The sequence below is a fragment of the Triticum dicoccoides genome, chromosome 2B, assembly GCF_002162155.2.
Source record: "Triticum dicoccoides isolate Atlit2015 ecotype Zavitan chromosome 2B, WEW_v2.0, whole genome shotgun sequence".
Classification (NCBI taxonomy): Eukaryota; Viridiplantae; Streptophyta; class Magnoliopsida; order Poales; family Poaceae; genus Triticum; species Triticum dicoccoides.
The window spans coordinates 738,272,029-738,287,841 of record NC_041383.1 but is presented as its reverse complement, the minus strand read 5'-3'; positions in this window follow the sequence as shown (position 1 = coordinate 738,287,841).

The window sequence follows — 15,813 nt, the reverse complement described above, 5'->3', positions numbered from 1 at the left end:
TTTTTCACTTTTTCGAAAGCGCAGTTTGTGCTTTTACGCACACAACTATGCTTTTCATTTTTTTTGAGGAAGCAGATTTGTGCTTAACACAGAAGACTGTCGTGGTATTCTCGCGTCAGTCGGCGGGGAGGTCCGCGAGACAACAGATGCAACGGAGTGGCTTGAGGTGAGGGCGAGACTGGCGTGGAATATCCGGGACGGGTATGCGTGTAGCACGCGGTGGTTTATCCAGGTTCAGGGCTTTCCGGAGAGATAATACCCCTATTCCTGCATGTCTGAATATATATGTGAAATATACGTAGCAGTACAGAGTTGCTTCTGAAGCTATATCTGAGATCAGTGCCATGGACACCTGATCTCGTATATGTATGCATATGAGCACAAGTGTGTGCATGGCTATGGCTTTAGCCGAAAGAGCCGGGCCATGTGTGTGGCCGTGGGAGTGTGTGTGCGCGCTCATGACGTGAGCATGGATGGATGGATTGATGAATGTGAGCTAGTATATATAGAGTGGGCTAGCTTAAGTTGTGAGCTAGGTGAGTGGAGTGGTGGACATGTCACTTCATGAATAGTGCCCACGGACAAGCGATACTATGCAAAGTGACGCCGCTACAGTGTTTCACTATTCGCCAGTAGCGCCGGGTATGACCATCTTGTCGGTGTCGGGTCGGTGCAGCGGTTGACTCCATGGAGCAGGCCGGGTGGAGCAGCCGGACAGGGAGCCGCCCCGGCAGCCGGGTGACGAGCCGGACGGGGAGCCGCCCCGGCAGCCGGGTGGCGAACCGGACAGGGAGCCGACTGGAGGAGCCGGGTGGCGAGCCAGGCAGAGTAGCTGAACTGAGGGGGCATCGACCACCCCGATGTCTTGAAGCGTTGTTTCGCCGCCTTTGGGGTACCCGGGGTCATTCCCCCGACAAGCACAATTGTGTTTCTCACTTTCCGAGGAAGCACATTTTAGGCTTTTCCAAAAGCACAACTCTGCTTCACATGATGCACTGTTGTGCTTTTCACTTTTCAAGAAAGCACATTAATGTGGCCTTACCTGATCCCTAACTTTGGCATAGTAATGTGGCCTAATCTAATCCTTTTCACATGCATTGGGGCAACATGGAATCCAAAAATGACCAAAACCTCATCGTAGACTACCTCTTCTGGTGCATGATTGCAAATTATCCGCACAAGGACAGCCATCTCATGCCACACTTAGAAATGTAAGTCATTCACTCCTTTATGCTAAAAATATACATGACCTTGTGGTTTGATCTCATCCATCTTAATTTCTTCAATTTTTTGCGCAATAACCAACACTGGGTCATAATCGCACTAACAACATGCAGGGCTTGGCTTGTTTCTTTGATTCGAAGAGAGACAGTCTTGGACCAAACTGAAGCACGTTCTAAGTGCTGCTCTACTCAAGTACAAGAATTGCAAAAATAATACGACACAACATTCCGAATTCCAGTTCATTACCAACGCTTGTTGCTACCAAGAACCTAATGTCAAAACCTCCCAAAGGTCGGGCTACTATGACATGTCCATCATGGACGACTTTATGCACAAAAGCCATTTTTGTGCAAAATCATAGCCAAATCATCGGTTGGTCCAAGGAGAAGGAGAGGGACATGGACAAACTGTAAAAAAAGGACACAACCGTGACATTATTGTCCTAACGAAAACTTTTTCTGTCTTGGGAGTGACACTTCTATGATGATAATTGTGACAAAAACACATATCATCATAGATGTAGTGGGCTTCTACTTATATGACAAAAAATTATGATAGAACATGGGTTTTTCGTCCTGGGCGGGCTGGAGGCGCACCTGCATGACATTCTTTGCGTCGTCCATTACGTTAAAAATCACGGTAGAAGTGAAGGCTAGAATGTTTTGGGGATTTCCCGGTATACGATGGGCAATCGGTCTCAAGCAATGTCGTGGTTTGCGCATAAGGGGTGAGTCCATTCGTACTATTTCACAACCGATCTGCAAAAAAGATTATCACATGCCACAAAACATAGAAGAGACAACCCACATCCCAGCTAAAGCCCGGAACGGGGCAACTAAAAATTGGAACACATCCCAGCAACTTCCCAGGAGCATGGCTGTAGCGACCAGACCTCAAACAGTCAAGTCTCTGTGCATCAATGTCATCCCTGGATCGGTAATGCTGACACACACAGTACTCGCGGAATTATAACATAGTTTCAATCACACACTTATTACATCGAGTCCTCATAAAGAGTATGATTACGCAAAAATATCATGGCTGAAGGCCATCTAAACTAGATAATTGCGAAAGCTTCAAAGGTAAATGAGTCCATCGACTCCAACGGCATAGCTGAGTGCAAAACAACGACTTATCGCACCTTATTCGTCGTCTGAGTAGTCTGCAACATGAGACGTTGCAGTCGTGTAGGTCAGCACATTGAATATGTTGGCAGAGTTACACTGTAAATCAATGAAATGCAAAAACTATATCTACATGCAATATTTGGCTGGTGGAGGCTGTAAGTTTATGATTTTGCATAAAGCTAGTTTTTCCCTACAACAAAGGAATAAATTATTTAACTACTCCAAGTTGCCCAGTATTTGAGAAGGTAACCCCAACTCAAATCCCAATTAAAAGTATCATCATTAACCCAAATCAAATTAATTAAAGTAACGTGTTGAGATCACATCAATAGATTCAAGTACTAGTTACTCAAGATGTCCATAACCGGGGGCACGACTAACCATGATTAGTTTATACACTCTGCAGATGTTTGTGCACTTTTCCCCACAAGACTCAACCACATCCATGATCGAATGATCGAGACATGGTCTTTCTGAAACATTAACTCTCTACTCTGGGCGGACCGGTACACCTACTTTCCCCTACATTTGCTAGTCCACCTCTTCAAGAGCTCACACAACTTACTCAACTATGCCAGAGCCCATAATGGCTTGTGGCTGCACACAGAAGTTTCTAGCATGAATAATCTTATGACCCCTTTGAGCCTGGGTGGCATTCCATAGGAAAAATTACACGGCTACTCCGGAATTTCCCAAAAACAGGCAACATTGGGTTCCCCAGGTGCCTCAACCAATCCACCTAGATGTATATTAAATTTGCCACCTTAATGTTATCCATGATTAAATAACTCTCAATCTTCCATGTGTGAATCACGATCCAATCCCCGTCTACGAGCATGGCTAAGCAATAATAAGCATAATGTATATTCCCGGGTGAAAGGATCGAGATGGACCTAGAGGGGGGTGAATAGGTACAACAACAATTTTTAATTGTTACTTAACAATTTTAGGCAATATTGTGGAATATGTAAGTAAGCCTAACAATTGCAATTGTGACACTAAGTGCTAGGCAAGATAAACAAGTGCCACAAATATATGAGTAAGCAAACACAATATGATAAACATAAGTGCAAGAGACAAGTAACCACAAGTAGGGAGTTAGGGTTAGGAATAACCGCAACTCCGTGAGACGAGGATGTATGCTGATGTTCACTTCCTTGGAGGGAAGCTACATCACCGTTTAGAGAGGTGGATGCTACCACGAACGCACACCAACTCCACGAAGGCTCACCCTATTCTCTCTTTGAGACAACACCACGACGATGTTTCTCAACCACTAGTGGTAAACCTTGGGGTGGTTTCCAAACCCTCACAAACTTTCCAGGGGCAATCACAATGGTTGATTCCTTACCGAATGACTCCTACCGCCTAGGAGTCTCCCACCTCCAAGAGTAATAAGAACGATGGGGAAAAGCTCAAGACTTGCTCAAATTACAAATTCCTTTGGTGCAAAGAAGGGGAAGGAGTGGATCTATCACTTGATTAGAGAACTTCTCTCAAATGTTCCCGAATCACTTGGGGATCTAGGATCTGGTGTAGAGGATTGAGAGAGAGTGTGAAAAGTGTTCTTGGTAAGCTCAAGGTGAATGGTCAACCTTATCCCGAGAGAGGAAGAAGGCTATATAGTGTGGGTGTAAAACAGACCGTTGAGACACATAGTGCGCAGGGTCTAACGGACGTCCGGTGGGTTCCGTACGACCGGTGCCACAGATTAGACCGGACATCCGCTCGGGCCGCCGGTCGTCCGGTCGCTGGAACATCTACCAGGGGCACAGACGAGGTATGGGACTTCACAGCCAGCGGACGTCTGGAAGGCGCCGGTCATCCAGAGGCCAGACGTCCGTAGAGGTCGGAAATCCACAAATATCATTATGTTGAAGTACAACGGATATCCGGAGATGAGCGGACGTCCGGTTGTTGGACGTCCGGTGGGACCGGTCTTCCGTTAATATCAGTTCTATGGAGATGCACCGGACAACCGGTGAGTGCCAGAAGCCCGATCGGCTGAGAGAGGCCAGATGTCCGTAGACTTTCGGACGTCCGGTGGTAGCTGAACCTCTCAGGACCAAACCAATGTTTGTGCATAAGTTTGAGGAAGAATCTTGAGATGATATGTGAGTGAATTTAGTGGGTTTGAGCAAGTTCTTTCACGAAATCCATCGACCCCCTCTTAATAGTGTGGGATCCGTATACTCAAGAACAAACTGAAAAAAAGAAGTCTAAGCTTTCTGTCTTTGTCTTGTGTCTCTGCTCTCAAGTGATATATGTATATATATGTTTATGTCCGTAGTCATGATCCACACACCGCCCTTGAGACATAATCCTAAGATATACTTGATAAACATGATTAGTCCCAACATACATGTTGTCATCAACATCAAAATATGATTAAGGGCATGATTGCACTTTCAATCTCCCCCTTTTTGGTAGTTGATGACAACATATATGCACACAAGAAAAAAATATCGAAAGGATTTGTTGTGGAGCTATAATTTAAAGAATAAGCATGGAGAGAGCTCCCCCTCAATATGACACCAACACAACCAGATCTCGTACACAAGATAATCAAGACAACATAAGCAAAATAAGCTCCATATAGGTTCATCACTCATAGCAAGATCCATATAGGTTCATCACTCATAGCATAGAACATAAGTCTATGAAATCTCATAACATGAGTTCGATACAAGCTAATAACAACATAACAATGAGTTTGATACAAGCTAATAACAACATAACAATGAGTTCGATACAAGCTAATATCATGGACTCGCATAGTGCCTACTCCCCCTTGGCATCAAATACCCAAAAGGGGGGGGGGTCATAGAAGCATCAGAGAGCATCATCATCATCATGTGCACCACTGCCACCAGCCTCGTCAAAGAAATCAGCCCACTCAGGACCCGAGGGGAAACCAAAATCAAAAGGTGGCTCGCCAGGGAGACATTCATTGTCACTCACATCGTAAACTCCAGAGTCTCTTAGACGAGCCTTCAGAGCATTCTTGGAAGTGACTAGGCGAGTGACAACGTTGTGATTTTGGGAGCAATGAAAGGTGAACATCTTCATCATTGCGGAGTAAGCCTTCCCAAGAAAGTGAGCAATGCGCCCAAAGGGTGCAGAACTGGAAGGAGTAGAACGAGCAGTATGAGGAGGGACACTAGCTGCGGTGCGATGAGCAGTAGCAGTAGGAGGAGGAACCCAATCATCCTCCATGTGAGGTGGAATGACCCATCGCTCATGCAAGTGAGTGCAGGCAATGGGAAATGAAGCGACACTCTCGATAAAAGCCTAAAGAAAGGGGGCATGAGGAAAGGCCCGCTTGTGCTGAAAACTAGCGAGACGGATCTCATGCCATAGAAAATGAGGAACATTTATCTTCCCCTTTGGAGATGCATAGAGGCGATGCATGAGATCAATGAAATAGCTATTGCAAGACCCTTTGTCACCCATCTTGGGATAGATGGTGCGGATGACGCACTGATAGATGATGTAGAAAGGGGAGCACCAAATGGAGACTTGGTTCAAACCCTTTTGTTTCTCCATGTTAGACAAAGTTTCTATCGGTTGGAGAAGATCCTCACAGACATCAATGCCCTTGGGCCTATGGTTGGGGTCATCCTTGTGGATTTTGAAACCGGTGTCAGGAAACCCAAGTGGAGTAACAAATTGAGAATAAGATGCCGTGAGCACGGTGTTGGAGGTCATCCAAGTGACAGTGTTATTTGGACCAAAATAACATGTGGCATAGAATTGATGAATGGCAGCTTGGTTAAAGTCATGTTGAAATGCAAATGGAGCAGCAAGATTAGATGACTCACTGAGCTCAATAGCCCCCAGATATTTATCCGGATGAGTACGAATATGCTCTAAGTCAATGCATACATGGAGAGATAAGCCTTTAGGAATGATGATAGTGGTAAAGATGTCAGCTTGAACATTAGTGCGAAAACAATTGTCCTGAGAGTCACTAACAACCGTAAATTGATCAACATCACGACACAACTTAAGATTGGACGCGATGGAAACCTCGTTGAACCTCTTAACATGGCGGCCGAGTGGTAAAGGAGGTTCAAGAGAGATATGACGAGCATCACCGTGAGGTTGCGTCGGAGGAGGAGGAGGCTTGAAGGTGGGCCTACGAGTTCCCGGCTTGGGTGCAGAGGTGCGAACAGCAACAAACGCGGGCTGCTCCAAATCATCCAGTTCATCCTCATAGTCGGATCCCTCCAAGGAGGAGTTGCTAGAAGAGCTGTGAGGACGGGCGACGCGCTTCCGAGGATGAGCCCGCTCCTATGAGTCATCGGAGCCACCACCACAAGACGTGCGAGATGGCCCACCGGTGACTTGCTTGCGTGCGGAGTGCTTGGTCTTGGGCATCACGGCCTAGGGGAGGAGGAAGACCCAAATCAACAACACCACCATAGATCGAAGAATCGATGCACGAGGGGAGAAGAGATAGGTGCTACCTTGGAGTGAAGAACGCGGAGGGAGATGGCGACCGGAGCGAATCAGGCAGCGGGCCGCACTGGGGATTGGGACGACCCAAGCGGCATGGCGTCGGTGAGGGGCACGGGCGGCGAGCAGGCAGCGGGCCGTGCCGGGGACATGAACGACCCGAGTGGCGTGGCATCGGTGAGGGGCACGGGCGGCGAGCAGCCGCGGTGAGGAGCCGCGAGACATGGGCGGCGGCGGTGGGGAATAGAGGTGAGGCGGCGAATGAATTAGGGTAAAACTGACCCGAACCGCACCCCGCGCTATATATACGCGCCTGAGAAAGCCCGGATGATTGGAGATCTACGGACGTCCGGTGCCTGGGCCAGGAAAAGAATTCACGGAAGATCGGATAGATCGGACGACCGACCGGAGGACAACAGAGGGCTTTTAACGGACGACCGGAGACCTACGGACGCCCGGTGCCAGAGAAAGGATCGGACGACCAGTGTTCTATGGACGTCCAGTACCTGGGCCAGAAAAAAAAACAGAAGTCCGGATAGACCGGACGACCGGAAATAGGGTACCAGAGAGAATTTTACGGACGTCCGGTACGTAGCGGACGTCCGGAAGCATATAGGAATTTGAGAAGAGTATGGTGCATTTATTTTGTGCTACTAACCATGATGAGGAGATGATGATTTCAGTATGTAGCAAGATGCAAAGGTATAATCTATTAAGCAACGAGAATCCTATGCCAACAATAATAAAACATATACCACTCATATATTGTTCTAATGACAAGAGCGGTGGCTACTGCCACCATGTATGAGTATATGTGACATGGCACAAAAAGATTTGAACTTTGGGTGCATAATCACTACTCCATCATTGAAATCACCATGGTTAGAATGACATGGTAGCTTTGAGAGTGTTTGTTCTTTTTATGCATTTCATAGGGTGAGGGTACTCATGAGTTGGGTGTCTCCCCCTAAATATATGATGTTGGAAATATGCCCTAGAGGCAATAATAAAATGGTTATTATTGTATTTCCTTGTTCACGATAATTGTCTATTATTCATGCTATAATTGTATTGACCGGAAACCGCAATACATGTGTGAATACATAGACCACAACATGTCCCTAGTGAGCCTCTAGTTGACTAGCTCGTTGATCAATAGATGGTTATGGTTTCCTGACCATGGACATAGGATGTCATTGATAATGGGATCACATCAATAGGAGAATGATGTGATGGACAAGACCCAATCCTAAGCATAGCACAAGATCGTGTAGTTTTTTTGCTAAGAGCTTTTCTAATGTCAAGTATCATTTCCTTAGACCATGAGATTGTGCAACTCCCAGATACCGTAGGAATGCTTTGGGTGTACCAAACGTCACAACGTAACTGGGTGGCTATAAAGGTGCACTACGGGTATCTCCGAAAGTGTCTGTTGGGTTGGCACGAATCGAGACTGGGATTTGTCACTCCATATGACGGAGAGGTATCTCTGGGCCCGCTCAGTAATGCATCATAATAATGAGCTCAATGTGACTAAGTAGTTAGTCACGGGATCATGCATTACGGAACGAGTAAAGTGACTTGCCGGTAACGAGATTGAATGAGGTATTGGGATATCGGCGATCGAATCTCGGGCAAGTAACATACCGATTAACAAAGGGAATTGTATACGAGATTGATTGAATCCTCGACATCGTGGTTCATCTGATGAGATCATCATGGAACATGTGGGAGCCAACATGGGTATCCAGATCCCGCTATTGGTTATTGGCCGGAGAATGTCTCAGTCATGTCTGCATGGTTCCCGAACCCGTAGGGTCTACACACTTGAGGTTCAGTGACGCTAGAGTTGTTATGGGAAATAGTCTGTGGTTATCGAAGGTAGTTCGGAGTCCCGGATGAGATCCCAGACATGACGAGGAGCTCCGGAAAGGTCCGGAGGTGAAGATCGGTATATTGGACGAAGGGTATTGGAGTCTGGAATTGTTCCAGGGGTACCAAGTGATGACCAGCGTGTCCGAAAGGGGTTTCGGAGGCCCCGACAAGCGTTGGGGGCCCTTATGGGCCAAGGGGAGAGGGCACATCAGCCCACTAAGGGGCTGAGCGCCCCTCCCACCCCATCTCACGTAACCAGGAGAGGTGGGGGCGCCACCCCTAGGGCAGCCGCCCCTCCCGGCTTGGGGGGCAAGTTTCCTAGGGGGTGGGGGCGCCCAAACCCATCTAGGGTTTCCCCTGTGGCCGCCGCCCCTCCCCTAGCGAACCCTAGGGCGCCTCCCCCTCCTCCCTTCCCCCTATATATAGTGAGGGAGAGAGAGGGCAGCCGCACCCTTCCCCTGGCGCAACCCTCTCCCTCCTCCAACACCTCCTCCTCCTACGTAGTGCTTGGCGAAGCCCTGCCGGAGAACCATGAGCTCCATCACCACCATGCCATTGTGCTGTTGGAGTTTTACCTCAACTTCTCCTCTCCCCTTGCTGGATCAAGAAGGAGGAGACATCCCCGGGCTGTACGTGTGTTGAACGCGGAGGCACCGTTGTTCGGTGCTTAGATCGGATTCGGCCGCGATCTGAATCGCTTCGTGAACGACTCCACCGACCGCGTTCTTGTAACGCTTCCGCTTAGTGATCTTCAAGGGTATGGAGATGCACTCCCTCTCTCTCTCTCGTTGCTAGTCTCTCCATAGATTGATCTTGGTGATGCGTAGAAAATTTTGAATTTCTGCTACGTTCCCCGACAGTGGCATCATGAGCTAGGTCTATTGCGTAGATTCTATGCACGAGTAGAACACAAGTTGTTGTGGGCGTTGATTTTGTTCAATATGCTTACCGTTACTAGTCCTATCTTGTTTCGACGGTATTGTGGGATGAAGCGGCCCAGACCAACCTTACACGTACACTTACGTGAGACAGGTTCCACCGACTGACATGCACTTGTTGCATAAGGTGGCTAGCGGGTGCCAGTCTCTCCCACTTTGGTTGGATCAGATTCAATGAAAAGGGTCCTTATGAAGGGTAAATAGCAATTGGAATATCACGTTGTGGTTTTGGCGTAGGTAAGAAACGTTCTTGCTAGAAACCTATAGCAGCCACGTAAAAACTTGCAACAACAATTAGAGGACGTCTAACTTGTTTTTGCAGCATATGCCACGTGATGTGATATGGCCAAAGAGGATGTGATGAATGAAATATATGTGATGTATGAGATTGATCATGTTCTTGTAATAGGAATCACGACTTGCATGTCGATGAGTATGACAACCGGCAGGAGCCATAGGAGTTGTCTTAATTTATTGTATGACCTGCGTGTCATTGAATAACGCCATGTAATTACTTTACTTTATTGCTAAACTGTTAGCCATAGTAGTAGAAGTAATAGTTGGTGAGACAACTTCATGGAGACACGATGATGGAGATCATTGTGTCATGCCGGTGACGATGATGATCATGGCGCCCCGAAGATGGAGATCAAAAGGAGCAAAATGATATTGGCCATATCATGTCACTATTTGATTGCATGAGATGTTTATCATGTGTTTACATCTTATTTGCTTAGAACGACGGTAGCATAAATAAGACGATCCCTCATTAAAATTTCAAGAAAGTGTTCCCCCTAACTATGCACCGTTGCGAAGGTTCGTTGTTTCGAAGCACCACATGATGATCAGGTCTGATAGATTCTAACGTTTGCATACAACGGGTGTAAGCCAGATTTACACATACAAAACACTTAGGTTGACTTGACGAGCCTAGCATGTACAGACATGGCCTCGGAACACAAGAGACCGAAAGGTTGAACATGAGTCGTATAGTAGATACGATCAACATGAAGATGTTCACCGATGATGACTAGTCCGTCTCACGTGATGATCGGACACGGCCTAGTTGACTCGGATCATGTATCACTTAGATGACTAGAGGGATGTCTATCTAAGTGGGAGTTCATTAAATAATCAGATGAACTTAATTATCATGAACATAGTCAAAAGGTCTTTGCAAATTATGTCGTAGCTTACGCTTTAGTTCTACTATTTAAGATATGTTCCTAGAGAAATTTTAGTTGAAAGTTGATTGTAGCAATTATGCGGACTGGGTCCGTAAACTGAGGATTGTCCTCATTGCTGCGTAGAAGGCTTATGTCCTTAATGCACCGCTCGGTGTGCTGAACCTCGAACGTCGTCTATGGATGTTGCGAACATCTGACATACACGTTTTGATGACTACATGATAGTTCAGTAATGTTAATCGGTTTAGAATTGTGGCGCCGAAGACGTTTTTGAAACGTGGCGGAACATATGAGATGTTCCAAGGGCTGAAATTGGGATTTCAGGCTCGTGCCCACGTCAAGAGGTATGAGACCTCCGACGAGATTCTTAGCCTACAAACTAAGGGAGAAAAGCTCAATCGTTGAGCTTGTACTCAGATTGTCTGGGTACAACAATCACTTGAATCGAGTGGGAGTTAATCTTCCAGATGAGATAGTGATGTTTCTCCAAAGTCATTGCCACCAAGCTACTAGAGCTTCGTGATGAACTATAACATATCAGGGATAGACACGATGATCCTTGAAATATTCGCGATGTTTGACACCGCGAAAGTAGAAATCAAGAAGGAGCATCAATTGTTGATGGTTAGTGAAACCACTAGTTTGAAGAAGGGAAAGGGCAAGAAGGGATACTTCATGAAATGGCAAATCAGTTGCTACTCTAGTGAAGAAACCCAAGGTTGAACCCAAACCCGAGACTAAGTGCTTCTGTAATAAGGGGAACGATCACTGAAGCATAACTACCCTAGATACTTGGTAGATGAGAAGGCTGGCAAGGTCGACAGAAGTATATTAGATATACATTATATTGATGTGTACTTTACTAGTACTCCTAGTAGCACCATGGTAATAGATACCGGTTCAATTGCTAAGTGTTAGTAACTCGAAAATAAAAGGCTACGGAATAAACGGAGACTAGCTAATGGCGATGTGACGATATGTGTTGGAAGTGTTTCCAAGGTTGCTGTGATCAAACATTGCACGCTCCCTCTACCATCGAGATCGGTGTTAAACCTAAATAATTGTTATTTAGTGTTTGCGTTGAGCATTGACATGATTGGATTATGTCTATTGCAATATGGTTATTCATTTAAGGAGAATAATGGTTACTACCTTCAATGGTCTTGCACCTAAAATGATTGGTTAATTGAATCTCAATCGTAGTGATACCCATGTTCATGCCAAAAGATATAAGATAGTAATGATAGTACCACCTGCTTGTGGCACTGCCATTTGAGTCATATTGGTATAAAATGCATGAAGAATCTCCATGTTGATGGATCTTTGGACTCACTCATTTTTGAAAAGTTTGAGACATGCTGACCATGTCTATTGGTATGTGCGCATGAAGAAACTCCATGCAGATGGATCATTTGGACTCACTTGATTCTAAATCACTTGAGACATGCAAATCATACCACATGGGCAAGATGACTAAAAAGCCTCGTTTTCAATAAGATGGAACAAGAAAGCAACTTGTTGGAAGTAATACATTTTGATGTGTGCAGTCCAATGAGTGCTGAGGCACGCAGTGGATATCGTTATGTTCTTACTTCACAGATGATTTGAGTAGATGTTGAGTATATTTACTTGATGAAACACAAGTCTGAATTATTGAAAGGTTCAAGTAATTTCAGAGTGAAGTTGAAGATTGTCGTGACAAGAGGATAAAATGTCTATGATATGATCATAGAGATGAATATCTGAGTTACGTGTTTGGTACACAATTAAGACATTGTGGAAATTGTCTCACAACTAATACCGCCTGGAACAACATAGTGTGATGGTGTGTCTGAACATCATAGATGCACCCTATTGGATATGGAGCATACCATGATGTCTCTTATTGAATTACCACTATCATTTATGGATTAGGCATTAGAGACAACCGCATTCACTTTAATAGGGCACCACATAATTCCGTTGAGATGACACCGTGTGAACTATGGTTTAGAGAAACCTAAGCTATCGTTTCTTAAAAGTTTGGGGCTGCGACGCTTATGTGAAAAAAGTTTCATCTTGATAAGCTCGAACCCAAAGCGGATAAATACATCTTCATAGGACACCCAAAACAGTTGGGTATACCTCCTAATTCAGAACCGGAAGCAAAAGTGATTGTTTCTAGAAGCGGGTCCTTTCTCGAGGAAAAGTTTCTCTCGAAAGAATTGAGTGGGAGGATGGTGGAGACTTGATGAGGTTATTGAACCATCACTTCAACCAGCGTGTAGCAGGGCACAGGAAGTTGTTCATGTGGCACCTACACCAATTGAAGTGGAAGCTGATGATAGTAATCATGAAACTTCGGATCAAGTCACTACCGAACCTCATAGGTCGGCAAGGACGCGTACTGCTTCAGAGTGGTATGGTAATCCTGTCTTGGAGGTCATGTTGCTAGACAACAATGAACCTACAAGCTATGGAGAAGCGATGGTGGGCCCATGTCACGCCCAATATGCGACCCTATCCAAAAGGAACTCGAAGGTCCCACCAAGGATAGACCCGCATATTGAAACGCTTTTGCAAGGTGGATATCATTACATCAACATTACATAATAGATGGGGATACATACAAGAGGCATACAATGCCACACGAATACAACATCACAATACATAAAAGCATCATCCGACTATGGATGAAACACAAACAGAAACTCAAACGACATCCACCCTGCTAGCCCAGGATGCCGACCTGGAACCTAACCCCTGATCGAAGAAGAAGCATAAGAAGAACTCCAACACAAGCAAGCGTCGCTTTCGCGTCATGGTCATCGCATAACCGGCACTTGCAACTGTTGTTGTAGCAATCTGTGAGCCATGAGGACTCAGCAATCCCATTACCATGGGTATCAAGACTAGCAAAGCTTAAAGGGAAAGGAAGGGGTAAAGTGGTGAGGTAGCAGCAGCGACTAAGCATATATGGTGGCTAACATACGCAAATAAGAGCGAGAAGAGAGCAAATGGAACGGTCGTCAACTAGTAATGATCAAGAAGTGATCCTGAACTCCTACTTACGTCAAGCATAACCCAAAAACCGTGTTCACTTCCCGGACTCCACTGAGAAGAGACCATCACGGCTACACACACAGTTGATGCGTTTTAATTCGGATCTGGTGTCAAGTTATCTACAACCGAACATTAACAAATTCCCATCTGCCTATAACCGCAGGCACGGCTTTTGAAAGATTATACCCTGCAGGGGTGTCCCAACTTAGCCCATGATAAGCTCTCGCGATCAATGAAGGATATACCTTCTCCCAGGAAGACCCGATCAGACTCGGAATCCTGGTTTACAAGACATTTCGACAATGGTAAAACAAGACCAGCAAAGCCGCCCGATGCACTGACAAATCCCGATAGGAGCTGCACATATCTCGTTCTTAGGGCACAACGGATGAGCAATACGATGGGTTGGCATAGACCCTGGTTGCCCAGGGGCGCCGGACATCGCTCGGTTTGGACCAACACTTAGACAAGTATTGGCCCGGGGGGCTAAAATAAAGATGACCCTCGAGAGGGCGACTCCCAAGGGAAAAGGTAGGTGGTGGTGAGGCAAATGGTAAAACCAATGTTGGGCCTTGCTGGAGGAGTTTTATTCAAAGCGAACTGTCAAGGGGGTCCCATAAATCACCCGACCGCATAAAGAACGCAAAATCCAGGAACATAACACCGGTATGATGGAAACTAGGGCGGTAAGAGTGGAACAAAACACCAGGCATAAGGCCGAGTCTTCCACCCTTTACCAAGTATATAGATGCATTAATAATATAAGAGATATTGTGATATCCCAACCAAAATCCTGTCCACCATGGAGCAATCTTCAACTTCACCTGCAACTAACAACGCTATAAGAGGGGCTGAGCGAAAGCGGTAACATAGCCAAACAACGGTTTGCTAGGAAGGGTGTCAAAGGTTAGAGGTTCATGGCAATTTGGGATGGCTTGATAAACAGGTGATAGGTAGCGCAGCATAGCGATAGAACGAAACAACTAGCATAGCAATGATAGTAGTGAGATCCAGGGTAGCGGTCATCTTGCCTGAAATCCCGCTAGGAAGAAGAACGAGTCCATGAAGAAGATGAAGCCACGAAGACGAACCAAGCGTAGACGAACGAGTCCTCACGATCGCAACGAAACGGGTACTATCGAGAAGAAGCACACAACATAGTAAACACACCACACATGAACAAGGCATGATGCACAACAAGCATGATGCATGACAAATCTAGATGAGGCTACTCATGGCAAGGGATGATGCAAACAAGAGCAACACATCAAGGCAAGTTTAAATGAGGCCGGTAACAACATATAACAATTCCGGTAAGTCCTCATATGCAAATTTCGAAATTGGTCCAGATCTAAATAAACCTTATGTTCAAGTTGTTAAACAGCAAGTTAAGATGCACAAAGATGATCTACACGAGATTCTAGTCAAGTTACATATAAAGTTTGTTTAATTCGGAGCTACGGCCTAGAAGATATGAGCAAAACAAGTTAAACATGGCATTAATGCAAAATGCACCCAAACATCAAGCAAACACCTCAAAACAAGGATTCAACATGATAATATGAAACTACATGCAAAATCAAGCAAGTTTCATATAAAGCACACTCAAAACGGAGCAACGGTTCAACACACACACTCTATACAAGTTATAGCAACAATGTGTCCAAAACAGCAACTACGCATATTGCAAGCACCAAAACAACATGCTACAACATCTCAACATGAAAACAAAAGACATGGACATGATGTACAGGTAATGCATAACAAAATATGAACACTGAGCTATCACCAGAAATCACTAAAACATGCTCAAACACACATGGCAAGATTGCAAATAATATCAGTTTCAGACTTTGCAGAAATTAACATCAGGTTGCAATGTTTAGAGCTATCAAACAACATGCTATAGGAACTTATCATGGCAAACAAAGGCATGGCATGATACTACTAAATGCATAAATC